The sequence below is a fragment of the Triticum dicoccoides genome, chromosome 5B (assembly GCF_002162155.2).
Source record: "Triticum dicoccoides isolate Atlit2015 ecotype Zavitan chromosome 5B, WEW_v2.0, whole genome shotgun sequence".
Taxonomy (NCBI): domain Eukaryota; kingdom Viridiplantae; phylum Streptophyta; class Magnoliopsida; order Poales; family Poaceae; genus Triticum; species Triticum dicoccoides.
Window position 1 is genome coordinate 301,402,834 of NC_041389.1, and position 18,341 is coordinate 301,421,174.

Below are 18,341 nucleotides of genomic sequence, written 5' to 3' on the forward strand. Positions count from 1 at the left end.
AAGTTTCATGATTGGCATGTTGGATACACAAGTGCTTTTCTTTACAAGACTAACCCATGTAGGAAGATGAACTCAAACTACAAGTGGTACTCCCAACTCTTGATGGACTACATCAACCATGAGCATCCAACACAAGTTCGACTACATGATCAAGATCAACACCACAACCCAAAGTATGTCACTCCATCTTAGAGAAGCTTTGACCCAAGTCATGAGTCAAAGCAACTCAATGAGATGTGAATACATCAAAATGCTTAAACGAAAAATGGTAACCCCATTTTGAGCTTAAACGATGAGTATGACCTCTGATCAAGTGATCTCACCTGACTCCTAAGTCAATATACTCTAACATAGGTGACTTTGTCGCCGACCCCTTCTAGATGAAGTTCTCTAGTGTTCCTTTGTTCACTTACTTTGTGTTGTTGCATATATTTCTTGCTATCTTGTTCCCCTTATAAAAAAAACTTCACCTAGATCTCTTTTCTTATGTATGTTTTTCTCTGTAACTTATGTGTCTAATTCCTTGCAAATCTTTAGTTTAATTCCTTGTAAATCCTTGTGAGATTTATTTTGCCAAGTGAGCTGAGTTGACAAAAAATGTCCTATGCATTGAACACAGACTCACCAATCCAAGCCTATAGGCTACACTTGAACTACCAGGATATATTGTAGACAGTTCACCGGTACAACCGACATGGACTAACCCGGCCTGACCGATATGCATCATCCGTGAAACAGCCAATTCGGTGTCACCGTTGGAAAAAGATCGGCGTTACAGATTTCACTAATGAGAAACGTTGTTTCCATTGTATTCTACATATTTAATTTCTTCTCCAGCTCCACTCAATGATTCTTATTCCTCTACTCGCATCTTAAACTACATTCTGCTTTATAGTGTATCTCAAGGACCAAAGCTATTTGACTCATGCTCCAGAAGTACCTTTCTTGCAAATTGATACCAAAGGGGGAGAGAGAGCACATCAAAGCTTATCATATGAGCCAAAGCTCTTCAACAGATGCTGATGTCTACTACACAACCTTCTTCTCGTAGACGTTGTTGGGCCTGCAAGTGCACAGGTTTGTAGGACAGTAGCAAATTTCCCTCAAGTGGATGACCTAAGGTTTATCAATCCGTGGAAGGCGAGGATGAAGATGGTCTCTCTCAAAGAACCCTGCAACCAAATAACAAAGAGTCTCTTGTGTCCCCAACACACCCAATACAATGGTAAATTGTATAGGTGCACTAGTTCGGCTAAGAGATGGTGATACAAGTGCAATATGGATGGTAGATAAAGGTATTTGTAATCTGAAATAATAAAAACAGCAAGGTAACTAATGATAAAAGTGAGCGTAAATTGTATTGCAATGATAGGAAAGAAGGCCTAGGGTTCATACTTTCACTAGTGCAAGTTCTCTCAACAATAATAACATAGATAGATCATATAACAAGCCCTCAACATGTAACAAAGAGTCACTGCAAAGCCACTAATAGCGGAGAACAAACGTAGAGATTATGGTATGGTACGAAACCACCTCAAAGTTATTCTTTCGGATCGATCTATTAAAGAGTTCGTACTAGAATAACACCTTAAGACACAAATCAACCAAAACCCTAATGTCACCTAGATACTCCATTGTCACCTGAAGTATCCGTGGGCATGATTATACGATATACATCACAAAATCTCAGATTCATCCAACCAACACAAAGTACTTCAAAGAGTGCCCCAAAGTTTCTACCAGAGAGTCAAGAATGTGTGCCAACCCCCATGCATAGGTTCATGGGAGGAACCCACAAGTTGGTTACCAAAACATACATCAAGAGGCACGTGATATCCCATTGTCACCACAGATAAACACGGCAAGACATACATCAAGTGTTCTCAAATAAAGACTCAATCCAATAAGATAACTTCAAGACGGAAACTCAATTCATCACAAGAGAGTAGAGAGGGGGAGAAAAATCATAAGATCCAACTATAATAGCAAAGCTCGCGATACATCAAGATCGAGTGAAGTCGAGAACACAAGAGAGAGAGATCAAACACATAGCTACTGGTACATACCCTCAGCCCCGAGGGTGAACTACTCCCTCCTCGTCATGGATAGCGTCGGGATGATGAAGATGGCCACCGGTGATGGATTCCCCCTCCGGAAGGGTGCCGGAACGGGCTACCGAGAGGTTTTTGGTGGCTACATAGGCTTGCGGCGGTAGAACTCCCAATCTATCTTGATTTTCGATGGTTTTAGGGTACGTAGGCTTATATAGGCGAAAGAAGTCGGTCGGGAGGTGCTCGAGGGGCCCACAAGACAGGGGGCCACCACCCTGTAAGGGGGGCGCGGCCTCCTATCTCGTGGCCTCATCGAGGATCTTCTGACGTGGACTCCAAGTCTCCAGGATCACATTCTTCCAAAAAATCATGCTGCCGAAGGTTTCATTCCGTTTGGACTCCGTTTGATATTCCTTTTCTTCGAAATACTGAAACAGGCAATAAAACAACAATATGGGTTGGGCCTCCGGTTAGTAGGTTAGTCCCAAAAATGATATAAATGTGTAAAATAAAGCCCATAAACATCCAAAAGGGGTAATATAATAGCATGGAACAATCAAAAATTATAGATACGTTGGAGACATATCAAGAATCCCCAAGCTTAATTCCTACTCATCCTCGAGTATGTAAATGATAAAAAGAATTTTTTTGATGTGGAATGCTACCTTGCATAATTCATAATGTAATTTTCTTTATGGTGGCATGAATGTCCAGATCCAAATGAATACAAAATAAAAGTTCATATTGACATAAGAAATAGTAATACTTCAAGCATACTAATAAAATTAATCATGTCTTCTCAAAATAACATGGCTAAAGAAAGTTATCCCTACAAAATCATACAGTCTGGCTATGCTCTATCTTCATCACACAAAGTATTTAATCATGCACAACCCCGATGACAAGCCAAGCAATTGTTTCATACTTTAATAATCTCAAACTTTTTCAACTTTCACGTAATACATGAGCGTGAGCCATGGACATAGCACTATATGTGGAATAGAATGGTGGTTGTAGAGAGGAAAAAAAGGAGAAGATAGTCTCACATTAACTAGGCGTATCAACGGGCTATGGAGTGCCCATTAATGGATATCAATGTGAATGAGTAGGGATTGCAATGCAACAGATGCACTAGAGCTATAAATATATGAAAGCTCAACAAAAGAAACTAAGTGGGGTGCATCCAACTTGCTTGCTCACGAAGACCTAGGGCACTTTTGAGGAAGCCCATCATTGGAATATATGCCCAAGTTATATAATGAAAAATTCCCACTAGTATATGAAAGTGACAACATATGAGACTCTCTAACATGAAGATCATGGTGCTATTTTGAAGCATAAGTGTGGAAAAAGAGATAGTCGTCCTTTCTCTCTTTTCCTCTCATTTTTTCTTTTCTTCTTTTTTTCTTCTTTTTTTCTTTTCTTTGGCCTTCCCTTTTTTTTCTTTTTTCTTTTTGGCCTTTCTCTTTTTTCTTTTTTTTCCTTTTTGTAAAGTTCGAAGTCTCATCCCGACTTGTGGGGGAATCATAGTCTTCATCATCCTTTCCTCACTAGGACAATGCTCTAATAATGAAGATCATCACGCTTTTATGGATTTGCAACTCAAAGCTAGAACAAGATATGACTCTATATGAATGCCTTCGGCGGTGTACCGGGATATGCAATGAATCAAGAGCGACATGTATGAAAATTATGAAGGTGGCCTTGCCACAAATACAATGTCAACTACATGATCATGCAAAAAGCAATATGACAAAAGTAATGCGTGTCATATGAACGGGACGGTGGAAAGTTGCATGGCAATATATCTCGGAATGGCTATGGGAATGCCATAATAGGTAGGTATGGTGGCTGTTTTGAGGAAGGTATAAGGTGGGTGAATGGTACCGGGGAAAGTTGCGCGGCACAAGAGAGGCTAGCAATGGTGGAAGGGTGAGGTGCGCATAATCCATGGACTCAACATTAATCAAAAGAACTCATGCACTTATTGCAAAAATTTAGAAGTCATCAAAAACCAAAGCACTACGCGCATGCTCCTAGGGGGATAGATTGGTACGAAAAGACCATCGCTCGTCCCCGACCGCCACTCATAAGGAAGACAATCAATAAATAAAATTGTGCTCCAACTTCATCACAAAGCGGTTCACCATACGTGCATGCTATGGGAATCACAAACTTCAACACAAACATTCTTTAAATTCATAATCACCCAACTAGCAATAACTTTAATATCACTACCTCCATATCTCAAAACAATTATCAAGCATCAAATTTATTATAGCGTCCAATTCACTTTCTATGATAGTTTTTATTATACCCAACTTGGATGCTCATCATTCTTGGACCAACTTTGTAACCATAGCAAATACCATACTGTTCTAAAAGACTCTCAAAAAGATATAAGTGAAACATGAGAGACTAGAAATTTCTGCAAAATATAACCACCGCCGTGCTCTAAAAGATATAAGTGATGCACTAGAGCAAATGACAAACTCTCTGAAAAGATATAAGTGAAGATCAATGAGTAGCTAAATAATTATTTAACTGTGCGAAGACCCTCTCTCATTAAAGAATTTCAGATCTTGGTACTCTAATCAAGCATCAAGCAAAACAAAATAAAATTACATTTCAAGGATAGCACAACTCATGTGCAGAAGCAAAAACTTAGGCTCAACCGATACTAACCGATAGTTGTTGAAGAAGAAAGGTGGGATGCCTACCGGGGCATCCCCAAGCTTAGATGCTTGAGACTTCTTGGAATATTATCTTGGGGTGCCTTGGGCATCCCCAAGCTTGAACTTTTGTGTCTCCTTAATTCCTCTCATATCATGGTTTCTCTATTTCTCAAAAGCTTCATCCACACCAAACTCAACAAGAACTTGTGAGGTAGGTTAGTATAAACCAACGCAAAACCTTATCATAATCTACTGTAACAAATCAACAAAATTATTATTCAACATTTCATACTAAATGCCTCTGCATATTTAATACTCCTATCCTCAAATTGAATCATTAAAGAAGCAAACATATGCAAACAATGCAAACATAACAGCAATCTGCCAAAATAGTAAAGTCTATAAAGAATGCAAGAGTATCCATACTTCCCTAACTCCAAAAATTATTAAATAAAATTCCCACTGTAGTAAATTTATCAGAGCTCATTATGCAAAAGGTTTAAACATTATACCATTCTCTGACTTTTCTAGGGACTTTTTGCAACAGCGGTAAACTTTCTGTTTTCAAACAGCAACATGTATACTAGCAAAATAAGCATGGTAAAGGCTATCCTTGACTTCTTTATTGAAACTAAAGATGCAAAACATTATTCTAACTAACAGCAAGCAAATACTAACAAAATAAAATGACGCTCCAAGCAAAACACATATCATGTGGTGAATAAAAATATAGCTCCAAGTAAAGTTACCGATGAACGAAGACGAAAGAGGGGATGCCATCCGGGGCATCCCCAAGCTTAGGATCTTGGTTGTCCTTGAATATTACCTTGGGGTGCCTTGGGAATCCCCAAGCTTAGACTCTTGCCACTCCTTATTCCATAGTCCATCGAACCTTTACCCAAAAGTTGAAAACTTCACAACACAAAACTCAACAGAAAACTCGTAAGCTCCGTTACTATAAGAAAATAAAACCACCACTTAGGTACTGTAATGAACTCATTCTAAATTCATATTGGTGTAATATCTACTGTATTACAACTTATATATGGTTCATACACTTTGATACTACTCATAGATTCATCAAAATAAGCAAACAACACATAGAAAACAAAATCTGTCAAAAACAGAACAGTCTGTAGTAATCTGTATGAAACATATACTTCTGGAACTCCAAAAATCCTACCAAATTAGGAAGTCCTAAGCAATTTGTGTACCAATCCATAGCAAAAAGAATCAAATCAGAAGCACGTTTCTGTGAAATAACAAAACTAATTTACCGGGTGCAAAAGTTTCTGATTTTCAGCAGGATCAACACAACTATCACCGTAAGCTATCCTAAAGGTCTTACTTGGCACTTTATTGAAACAAAAGCTATAAAACATTATTACTACAGTATAATAATCATGTGGACACACAAAAACAGGAAGGATAAATATTGGGTTGTCTCCCAACAAGCGCTTTTCTTTAATGCCTTTCTAGCTAGGCATGATGATGACAATGATGCTCACATAAAAGATAAGAATAGAAACATAACGGGAGCATCATGAAGCATATGACTAGCACATTTAAGTCTAACCCACTTCCTATGCATAGGGATTTTGTGAGCAAGCAACTTATGGGAACAATAATCAATGAGCATAGGAAGGTAAAACAAGCATAGCTTCAAGATTTTAAGCACATAGAGAGGAAACTTGATATTATTGCAATTCCTACAAGCATATGTTCCTCCCTCAATAATTTTCAGTAGCATCATGAATGAATTTAAAAATATAACCAGCACCTAAAGAATTCTTTTAATGATCTACTTGCATAGAAAATTTACTACTCTCCACATAAGCAAACTTCTTCTCATGAATAGTAGTGGGAGAAAACTCAACAAAATAATTATCATGTGAGGCATAATCCAATTGAAAACTAAAATCATGATGACAAGTTTCATGGTTATCATTATTCTTAATAGCATACAAGTCATCACAATAATCAACATAGATAGCAACTTTGTTCTCATAATCAATTGGAACCTCTTCCAAAATAGTGGAATCATCACTAAATAAAGTTGACACTCTTCCAAACCCACTTTCATCAATATAATCATCATAAATAGGACGCATGCTATCATCAAAATAAATTTGCTCATCAAATCTTGGGGGACAAAATATATCATATTCATCAAACATAGCTTGCCCAAGCTTGTGGCTTTGCATATCATTAGCATCATGGATATTCAAGGAATTCATACTAACAACATTGCAATCATGCTCATCATACCAAGATCTAATACCAAACATTCTAATGCATTCTTCTTCTAGCACTTGAGCACAATTTTCCTTTCCATCATAATCACGAAAGATATTAAAAACATGAAGCGTATGAGACAAACTTAACTCCATTTTTTTATAGTTTTCTTTTATAAACTAAACTAGTGATAAAACAAGAAAGAAAAAGATTCGATTGCAAGATCTAAAGATATAACTTCAAGCACTCACCTCCCCGGCAACGGCGCCAGAAAAGAGCTTAGTTGACAGGGTGTGAGTGAGTGCCCTTTACCTAGCCTCCCCGGCAACGGAGCCAGAAAGTGCTTGATGTCTACTACACAACCTTCTTCTTGTAGACATTGTTGGGCCTGCAAGTGCACAGGTTTGTACGATAGTAGCAAATTTACCTCAAGTGAATGACCTAAGGTTTATCAATCCGTGGGAGGCGAGGATGAAGATGGTCTCTCTCAACCAACCCTGCAACCAAATAACAAAGAGTCTCTTGTGTCCCCAACACACCCAATACAATGGTAAATTGTATAGATGCACTAGTTCGGCGAAGAGATGGTGATACAAGTGAAATATGGATGGTAGATAAAGGTATTTGTAATCTGAAATAATAAAAATAGCAAGGTAACTAATGATAAAAGTGAGCGTAAACTGTATTGCAATGATAGGAAACAAGGCCTAGGGTTCATACTTTCACTAGTGCAAGTTTTCTCAACAATAATAACATAGATAGATCATATAACAAGCCCTCAACATGCAACAAAGAGTCACTCCAAAGCCACTAATAGCGGAGAACAAACGTAGAGATTATGGTAGGGTATGAAACCACCTCAAAGTTATTCTTTCGGATTGATCTATTAAAGAGTTCATACTAGAATAACACCTTAAGACACAAATCAACCAAAACCCTAATGTCACCTAGATACTCCATTGTCACCTCAAGTATTAGTGGGCATGATTATACGATATGCATCACACAATCTCAGATTCATCCAACCAACACAAAGTACTTCAAAGAGTGCCCCAAAGTTTCTACCGGAGAGTCAAGAACGTGTGCCAACCCCTATGCATAGGTTAATGGGCGGAACCCGCAAGTTGGTTACTAAAACATACATCAAGAGGCACGTGATATCCCATTGTCACCATAGATAAACACGGCAAGACATACATCAAGTGTTCTCAAATAAAGACTCAATCCAATAAGATAACTTTAAGAGGGAAACTCAATTCATCACAAGAGAGTAGAGAGGGGGAGAAACATCATAAGACCAACTATAATAGCAAAGCTCGTGATACATCAAGATCGAGTGAAGTAGAGAACACGAGAGAGAGAGAGATCAAACACATAGCTACTGGTACATACCCTCAGCCCCGAGGGTGAACTACTCCCTCCTCGTCATGGATAGCGCCGGGATGATGAAGATGGCCACCGGTGATGGATTCCCCCTCCGGCAGGGTGCCGAAACGGGCTCCCGAGAGGTTTTTGGTGGCTACAGAGGCTTGCGGCGGCGGAACTCCCGATCTATCTTGATTTTCGACGGTTTTAGGGTACGTAGGCTTATATAGGCGAAAGAAGACGGTCGGGATGTGCTCGAGGGGCCCACGAGATAGGGGGCCACCACCCTGTAAGGGGGGCGCGGCCTCCTATCTTGTGGCCTCCTCGAGGATCTTCTGATGTGGACTCCAAGTCTCCAGGATCATATTCTTCCAAAAAATCACGTTGCCGAAGGTTTCATTCCGTTTGGACTCCGTTTGATATTCCTTTTCTTCGAAATACTGAAATAGACAATAAAACAACAATATGGGCTGGGCCTCCGGTTAGTAGGTTAGTCCCAAAAATGATATAAATGTGCAAAATAAAGCCCATAAACATCCAAAAGGGGTAATATAATATCATGGGACAATAAAAAATTATAGATACGCTGGAGACGTATCAGATGCTTGTTAACAAAAGAGGAGAGAAGTCACATGTCTTTATGAGGGGAAAGACATGTCAACTTGTTTGATCTTAGCTATTGCTAATATTCTTGTTGCTCTGAATTTTGGTTGACTACACCAGTTCTTGCTCTGATTTTCTCTTACCCTACCTTCTCCCATTATCCAATATCAGTTTGACGGGGGAGAAAGGGTCCATATCTAAGGGAGAAAAGCTTTGGAATTCATTGCGTATCTTTAAATCTTTGGAACATGTCAGTATCTAAATAGAGTACCTAGTACTCACCCATTAGGACATTACATGTCATCCCAGTCTTGGTACTCTTGTGGTTTCCTAAGATTGCTTTAATTAGAATGTTCTTGTGTTATCTAACCATGTTTTCTCAAGTTCACCTCTTCAGAAGCTAGCTCAAGACCAGAAGGTAAGTATATGCATCACACTCATGTACATGATGATATCTTGCCAATGTACATATTATTTGCAAGAACGATTCATGAACGTGAAGGTACACTTCCTATACACATCATTTGCTCAGATGCATATAGCCAAGATGCATGTAACTCATTACTCGCTCTATCATGATTATGCATTCACATGCTCTTATATTCTATCTATACATGTAGGGGGAGCCTATGCATGTTACATGTCTTTCCAAAGCTTTACTTAATACCATTTATATCTTTAATCCTAAGCTTTGATGTATGTTGTCCTCAATTACAAAAAAGGGGAGATTGAAAGCACAAGTGCTCCCTGGGTGGTTTTGGTAATTAATGTCAACATATCTCTTGTTGGACTAATACTTTTATCAGATGAGTTCAAAAATGTGATGGTAAGGACAAGAGGATGTGGAACCCCTTCAAAATGCTAAGGAAAAAGATTGACAAAAGCTCAAGACTCTTCATTTCTATTTTAGTGATCCAAGATCACATTGAGTCCATAGGAAAGCCAATACTATTAAAAGGGGATGAGGTGTTGCTTAATGGTCTACTTGCTTAAAGTGCTTAGTGATATTGCTCCAAAGCCCTCAACCGCTTTCTCATTTCCACATATGTCCAAAACTGAAAGTCAAACTCGGCCCCACCGATTTGATCTATCCGGCGCCACCGAGTTCGATTGACCAAGCCACTGCCAGAAACCCTAGCAATTCGGTTACACCGATACGGATCTTGTCTCACTGAGATGGCCCTGTAAACTCTCTGTTGCCTATTGCAATTATTTCGGTCTCACTGAAATGTGCAATCGGTCCCAGCAAGTTTTCTTGACCAACTCTCTGTTTGCTCTTTGCTGAAATCAGTCTCACCGAGTTCAAGCAATCGGTCTCATAGAGATGAGGTTTTGCCCTAGCCCTAGCACATAGGTCCCACTGAATTGTTCCAGTCAGTCCCGTCGAGATTCCTAACGTTCACATTTTGAACTGAATCAATCTCACTGAGCTCTTCTATTCGGCCTGACCGAGTTGGGTCAAATGTGTATAACGGTTGGATTTTGTGTGGAGGCTATATATACCCCTCCACCCCCTTCTCCATTTGTGAGAGAGCCATCAGAACGTGCCTACACTTCCACTACTCATTTTCTGAGAGAGAACCACCTACTCATGTGTTGAGACCAAGATATTCCAATCCTACCACAAGAATCTTGATCTCTAGCCTTCCCCAAGTTGCTTTCCACTCAAATCATCTTTACGCCATAGCCAAATCTGTGAGAGAGAGTTGAGTGTTGAGGAGGCTATCATTTGAAGCACAAGAGCAAGGAGTTCATCATCAACACACCATATATTACCTTTTGGAGAGTGGTGTCTCCTAGATTGGTTAGGTGTCACTTGGGAGCCTCCGACAAGAGTGTGGAGTTGAATCAAGAAGTTTGTAAGGGAAGGAGATTTCCTACTTCATGAAGATCTACCCGAGTGAGGCAAGTCCTTTGTGGGCGATGGCCATGGTGGGATAGACAAGGTTGCTTCTTCGTGGACCCTTCGTGGGTGGAGCCCTCCGTAGACTCACGCAACCATTACCCTTCATGGGTTGAAGTCTCCATCAACGTGGACGTTGATAAGTCTCCAATATCTATAATTTTTGATTGCTCCATGCTATTATATTATCTGTTTTGGATGTTTAATGGGATTTATTATTCACTTTTATATTTTTTGGGACTAACCTGTTAACCCAAGGCCTAGTGCAAATTGCTGTTTTTTTTTTGCCTATTTCAGTGTTTCGCAGAAAAGGAATATCAAATGGAGTCCAAACCGAATGAATCCTTCGGGAGAGTTATTTTTGGAACAAACACAATCCAGGAGACTTGGAGTGGATGTCAAGAAAGAAACGAGAAGGCCACGAGGCAGGAGTGCGCGCCCAGGGGGTAGGTGAGGGAGTCCTGGATTAGGGGGTGTACAGACAGCCGGACTATATACTTTGGCCGGACTATTAGACTATGAAGATACAAGACTCAAGACTTAGTCCTGTGTCCGGATGTTAGATCTCCTTCGTTGTAACCGACTTTGTGTAACCCTAGCCTCCTCCGGTGTCTATATAAACCGGAGGGTTTAGTCCGTAGGAGGGAGAACAATCATAATCACAGGCTAGCTTCTAGGGTTTAGCCTCTACAATCTCATGGTAGATCAACTCTTGTAATACTCATATCATTAAGATCAATCAAGCAGGAAGTAGGGTATTACCTCCATCAAGAGGGCCCGAACCTAGGTAAAACATCGTGTCCCCTGCCTCCTGTTAGCACTAGCCTAGACGCATAGTTCGGGACCCCGTACCCGAGATCCGCCGGTTTTGACACCGACAGTAGGCGCGCCCCCACCCTCGTGGGCCCCTCGTGGCTCCACCGACCTACTTCTTTCGCCTATATATTCTCATATACCCCGAAAACATCAGAGAGCACCACGAAACCCTATTTCCACCGCCACAACCTTTTGTACCCGTGAGATCCCATCTTGGAGCCTTTTCTGGCGATCCGCCGGAGGGGGAATCGATCATGGAGGGCTTCTACATCAACACCATGGCCTCTCCGATGATGTGTGAGTAGTTTACCACAGACCTTCGGGTCCATGGTTATTAGCTAGGTGGATTCTTCTCTCTCTTTGGATCTCAATACAAAGTTATCCTCGATTCTCTTGGAGATCTATTCGATGTAATTATTTTTGTGGTGTGTTTCTCGAGATCCGATGAATTGTGGGTTTATGATCAAGATTATCTATGAACAATATTTGGTTTTTCTCCGAATTCTTATATCTATGATTTGTTATCTTCGCAAGTCTCTCCGAATTATTGGTTTAGTTTCGCCTACTAGATTGATCTTTCTTGCAATGGGAGAAGTGCTTAGCTTTGGGTTCAATCTTGTGGTGTCCCTTCCCAGTGATAGTAGGGGCAGCAAGGCCCATATTGTATTGTTGCCATCGAGGATAAAAAGATGGGGTTTATATCATATTGCTTGAGTTTATCCCTCTACATCATGTGTTACTATGTTCTTATGAACTTACTACTCTTGACGCATGCTGGATAGCGGTCGATGTGTGGAGTAATAGTAGTAGATGCAGAATCGTTTCGGTCTACTTGTCCCGGACGTGATGCCTCTATACATGATCATGCCTAGATATTCTCATAATTATTCGTTCTTCTATCAATTGCTCGACAATAATTTGTTCACCCACCATAAATTATGCTATCTTGAGAGAAGCCACTAGTGAAACCAATGGCCCTCGGGTCTATCTTTCATCATATTACTTTCCTATCAATTTACTATATTTGCTTCCATTTATTTTGCAATCTTTACTTTCCAATCTATATCATAAAAATACCAAAAATACTTATCTTATTATCTCTACCAGATCTCACTTTTGCAAGTGGCCATGAAGGGATTGACAACCCCTTTATCCTGTTGGTTGCAAGGTTCTTATTTGTTTGTGTAGGTACGAGGCGATTTCCGTGTGACCTCCTACTGGATTCATACATTCATTCTCAAAAACTGAGGTAAATACTTACACTACTTTGCTGCATCACCCTTTCCTCTTCAAGGGAAAACCAACGCATGCTCGAGAGGTAGCAAGAAGGATTTCTGGCGCTGTTGCCGGGGAGGCTTACGCCAAGTCAAGTCAAGATTTGATCTCCCAGCAACTAGCCATTTCTAGCACCGTTGCCGGGGAGGCTTACGCACAAGTCAAGACATACCAAGTACCCATCACAAACTCTTATCCCTCTCATTACATTATTTTCCATTTGCCTCTCGTTTTCCTCTCCCCCAATTCACCCTTGCTGTTTTATTCGCCCTATTTTCCGTTCGTTTCTTTCCGCTTGCCTCTTGTGTGCTTGTGTGTTGGATTGTTTGTCATTATGGCTCAAGACAATACTAAATTGTGTGATTTTTCCAATACCAATAACAATGATTTTCTTAGCACTTTGATTGCTCCTATCACCGATGCTGAATCTTGTTAAATTAATGCTGCTTTGCTGAATCTTGTCATGAAAGATCAATTCTCTGGCCTTCCTAGTGAAGATGCCGCTACACATCTAAATAACTTTGTTGATTTGTGTGATATGCAAAAGAAGAAAGACGTGTATAATTATATTGTTAAATTGAACCTATTTCCGTTTTCATTTGGAGATCGTGCTAAAGCTTGGTTTTCGTCTTTGCCTAAAAATAGTATTGATTCATGGAATAAGTTCAAAGATGCTTTTATCTCAAAGTATTTTCCTCCCGCTAAGGTCATCTCTCTTAGAAATGATATTATGAATTTTAAGAAACTTGATCATGAACATGTTGCACAAGCCTGGGAGAGGATGAAATTAATGATACGTAATTGCCTCCTCATGGATTCGGTCGCGGGAGGCACCTTTATGGAATTCACTTTAGGAGAAGCCACTAAACTCCTAGATAATATTATGGTTAATTATTCTCAATGGCACACTGAATGATCCACTAGTAAAAAAGTTCATGCAATAGAAGAGATTAATATTTTAAGTGGAACGATGGATGAACTTATGAAGTTGTTTGCTAATAAGAGTGTTTCTTCTGATCCTAATGATATGCCTTTGTCTACTTTTATTGAGAATAATAATGAATCTATGGATGTGAATTTTGTTGGTAGAAACAATTTTGGTAACAACGCGTATAGAGGAAACTTTAATCCTAGGCTACTTCCTAGTAATTCCTCTAATAATTATGGTAATTCCTACAACAACTCTTATGGAAATTTTAAGAAGATGCCCTCTGATTTTGAGAATAGTGTTAAAGAATTTATGATTTCGCAAACGAATTTCAATGCTTTGCTTGAAGAAAAAATGCCTAAGATTTATGAGTTGGCTAGGATCGTGGATAGAATTTCTCTTGATGTTTATTCTTTGGAACTTAGATCTATTCCACCTAAGCATGATATCAATGCGTCTCTCAAGGCTATGAGAATTTCCATTGATGAGTGTAAAGAAAGAACAGCTAGGATGCGTGCAAAAAAGGATTGCTTTATGTAAGCGTGTTCTTCTAGTTTTCATGATAATACGGATGAAGATCTAAAAGTGATTGATGTGTCTACTATTAAATCTTTGTTTTGCAATATGAATATTGATAATAATGGGACTGGATATGAGTCAACTTTAGTTAAAAGGCGTCCCAATGATTCAGAGTTTTTAGATCTTGATGCAAAAATTGGTAAAAGTGAGATTGTAGAGGTCAAAACTTTGGATAGCAATGAATCCACTATTTTGGATTTCAAGGAATTTAATTATGATAATTGTTCTTTAATAGATTGTATTTCCTTGTTGCAATCCGTGTTAAATTCTCCTCATGCTTATAGTCAAACTAAAGCTTTTACTAAGCATATCGTTGATGCTTTAATGCAATCTTATGAAGAAAAGCTTGAATTAGAAGTATCTACCCCTAGAAAACTTTATGATGAGTGGTAACCTACTATTAAAATTAAGATTAAAGATCATGAATGCTATGCTTTGTGTGATTTGGGTGCTAGTGTTTCCACGATTCCAAAAAACTTTGTGCGATGTGTTAGGTTTCCGTGAATTTGATGATTGTTCTTTAAACTTGCATCTTGCGGATTCCCACATTAAGAAACCTATGGGAAGGATTAATGATGTTCTTATTGTTGCAAATAGGAATTATGTGCACGTAGATTTTATTGTCCTTGATATAGATTGCAATTCTACATGTCCTATTATTCTTGGTAGACCTTTCCTTAGAACGATTGGTGCAATTATTGATATGAAAGAAGGAAATATTAGATTCCAATTTACATTAAGGAAAGGCACATAACACTTTCCTAGAAATAAAGTTAAACTACCTTATGAATCTATTATGAGAGCCACTTATGGATTGCCTACCAAAGATAGCAATACCTAGATCTATTCTCGCTTTTATGCCTAGCTAGGGGCGTTAAACAATAGTGCTTGTTGGGAGGCAACCAAATTTTATTTTTGTTTCTTGATTTTTGATTCTGTTTATTAATAAATAATTCACCTAGCCTCTGGTTAGATGTGGTTTTATGTTTTAATTAGTGTTTTTGCCAAGTAGAACCTTTGGGAAGACTTGGGTGAAGTCTTTATGATCTTGCTGTAAAAAACAGAAAGTTCAATGCTCACGAGATTAGCTGCCATTTTTTACTGGAGAGCGATTTTAGGTTGATTATTTTTGCAGATGATTAATATGCAAATTCCTCACGTCCACAAGTTTATTTCAGAATTTTTGGAGTTACAGAAGTACACGTTTGATACAGATTACTTCAGACTATTCTGTTTTTGACAGATTCTATTTTTTCTTATGTTGTTTGCTTATTTTGATGAATCTATGGCTAGTATCGGGGGGTATGAACCATAGAGAAGTTGTAATACAGTAGGTTTAACACCAATATAAATAAAGAATGAGTTCATTACAGTACCTTAAAGTGGTGATTTGTTTTCTTATACTAACGGAGCTCATGAGATTTTCTGTTGAGTTTTGTGTTGTGAAGTTTTCAAGTTTTGGGTAAAGATTTGATGGACTATGGAATAAAGAGTGGCAAGAGACTAAGCTTGGGCATGCCCAAGGCACCCCAAGGTAAAATTGAAGGACAACCAAAAGCCTAAGCTTGGGGATGCCCCGGAAGGCATCCCCTCTTTCATCTTCTTCTATCGGCAACTTTACTTGAGGCTATATTTTTATTCACCACATGATACGTGTTTTGCTTGGAGCATCTTGTATGATTTGAGTCTTTTCTTTTTAGTTTACCATAATCATCCTTGATGTACAAAACTTTTGGAGAGACACACATGAATCGGAATCTATTATAATACTCTATGTGCTTCACTTATATCTTTTGAGCTAGATAATTTTGCTCTAGTGCTTCACTTATATCTTTTTAGAGCACGGTGGTGGTTTTATTTTATAGAAATTATTGATCTCTCATGATTCACTTATATTATTTTGAGAGTCCTTTATAACAGCATTGTAATTTGCTTTGGCTATAAAATTAGTCCTAATATGATAGGCATCCAAGATGGATATAATAAAAACTTTCATATAGAGTGCATTGAATATTATGAGAAGTTTGATACTTGATGCTTGTTTTGAGATATGAAGATGGTGATATTAGAGTTATGCTAGTTGAGTAGTTGTTAATTTAAGAAATACTTGTTCTAAAGTTTGTGATTCCCGTAGCATGCACGTATGGTGAACCGTTATGTGATGAAGTCGGAGCATGACTTATTTATTGATTGTCTTCCTTATGAGTGGCAGTCGGGGACGAGCGATGGTCTTTTCCTACCAATCTATCCACCAAGGAGCATGCGCGTAGTACTTCGTTTCGATAACTAGTAGATTTTTGCAATAAGTATGTGAGTTCTTTAATACTAATGTTGAGTCCATGGTTTATACGCACTTTCACCCTTCCACCATTGCTAGCCTCTTTAATACCGCGCACCTTTCACCGGTATCATACACCCACCATATACCTTCCTCAAAACAGCCACCATACCTACCTATTATGGCATTTCCATTGCCATTCCGAGATATATTGCCATGCAACTTACCACTGTTCCGTTTGTTATGACACGTTTCATCATTGTCATATTGCTTTGCATGATCATGTAGTTGACATCGTATCTGTGGCAGAGCCACCTTTATAATTCTTTCATACATGTCACTCTTGATTCATTGCATATCCCGGTACACCGCCGGAGGAATTCACATAGAGTCATATTTGTTCTAAGTATAATTTTTGAGTTGTAAGTAAATAAAAGTGTGATCATCATTATTAGAGCATTTTCCCAAGTGAGGAAAGAATGATGGAGACTATGATTCCCCCACAAGTCGAGATGAGACTCCATACAAAAAGAAAAAAAAGAGAAAAAAAAGAGGCCACAAAAAGAGAAAAAGGCTCAGATAAAATAATAAAAAATGAGAGAAAAGGAGAGAAGGGACAATGTTACTACCCTTTTACCACACTTGTGCTTCAAAGTAGCACCATGATCTTCATGATAGAGAGTCTCCTATGTTGTCACTTTCATATACTAGTGGGAATTTTACATTATTGAACTTGGCTTGTATATTCCAATGACGGGCTTCCTTAAAATGCCCTAGGTCTTCGTGAGCAACCGAGTTGGATGCACACCCACTTAGTTTCTTTTGTTGACCTTTCATACACTTATAGCTCTAGTGCATCCGTTGCATGGCAACCCCTACTCACTCACATTGATATCTATTGATGGGCATCTCCATAGCCCATTGATACGCCTAGTTGATGTGAGACTATCTTCTTCTTTTTGTCTTCTCCACAACCACCCTTCTATTCCACATATAGTGTTATGTCCATGGCTCACGCTCATGTATTGCGTGAAGATTGAAAAAGTTTGAGAATATCAGAAGTATGAAACAATTGCTTGGTGATACGTCTCCAACGTATCTATAATTTTTGATTGCTCCATGCTACTTTATCTATTGTTTTGGACTACAATGGGCTTTATTTTCCACTTATATATTATTTTTGGGACTAACCTATTAACCGGAGGCCCAGCCCAGAATTGTTGTTTTTTGCCTATTTTAGTGTTTCGAAGAAACAGAATATCAAACGGAGTCCAAACGGAATGAAACCTTCGGGATCGTGATTTTCCAACCGAACGTGACCCAGGAGACTTGGACCCCACTCCAAGAAGCGCCAGAGGCGGTCACGAGGGTGGAGGGCGCACCCCCCCTACCTCGTGGGCCCCCTGACGCTCCACCGACGTACTCCTTCCTCCTATATATACCTACGTACCCCCAACAGATCGGAGACAGAGCCAAAAACCTAATTCCACCGCCATACCTTCCTGTAGCCATGAGATCCCATCTTGGGGCCTGTTCTGGAGCTCCGCCGGAGGGGGCATCTACCACGGAGGGCTTCTACATCATCACCATAGCCCCTCCGATGAAGTGTGGGTAGTTTACTTCAGACCTTCGG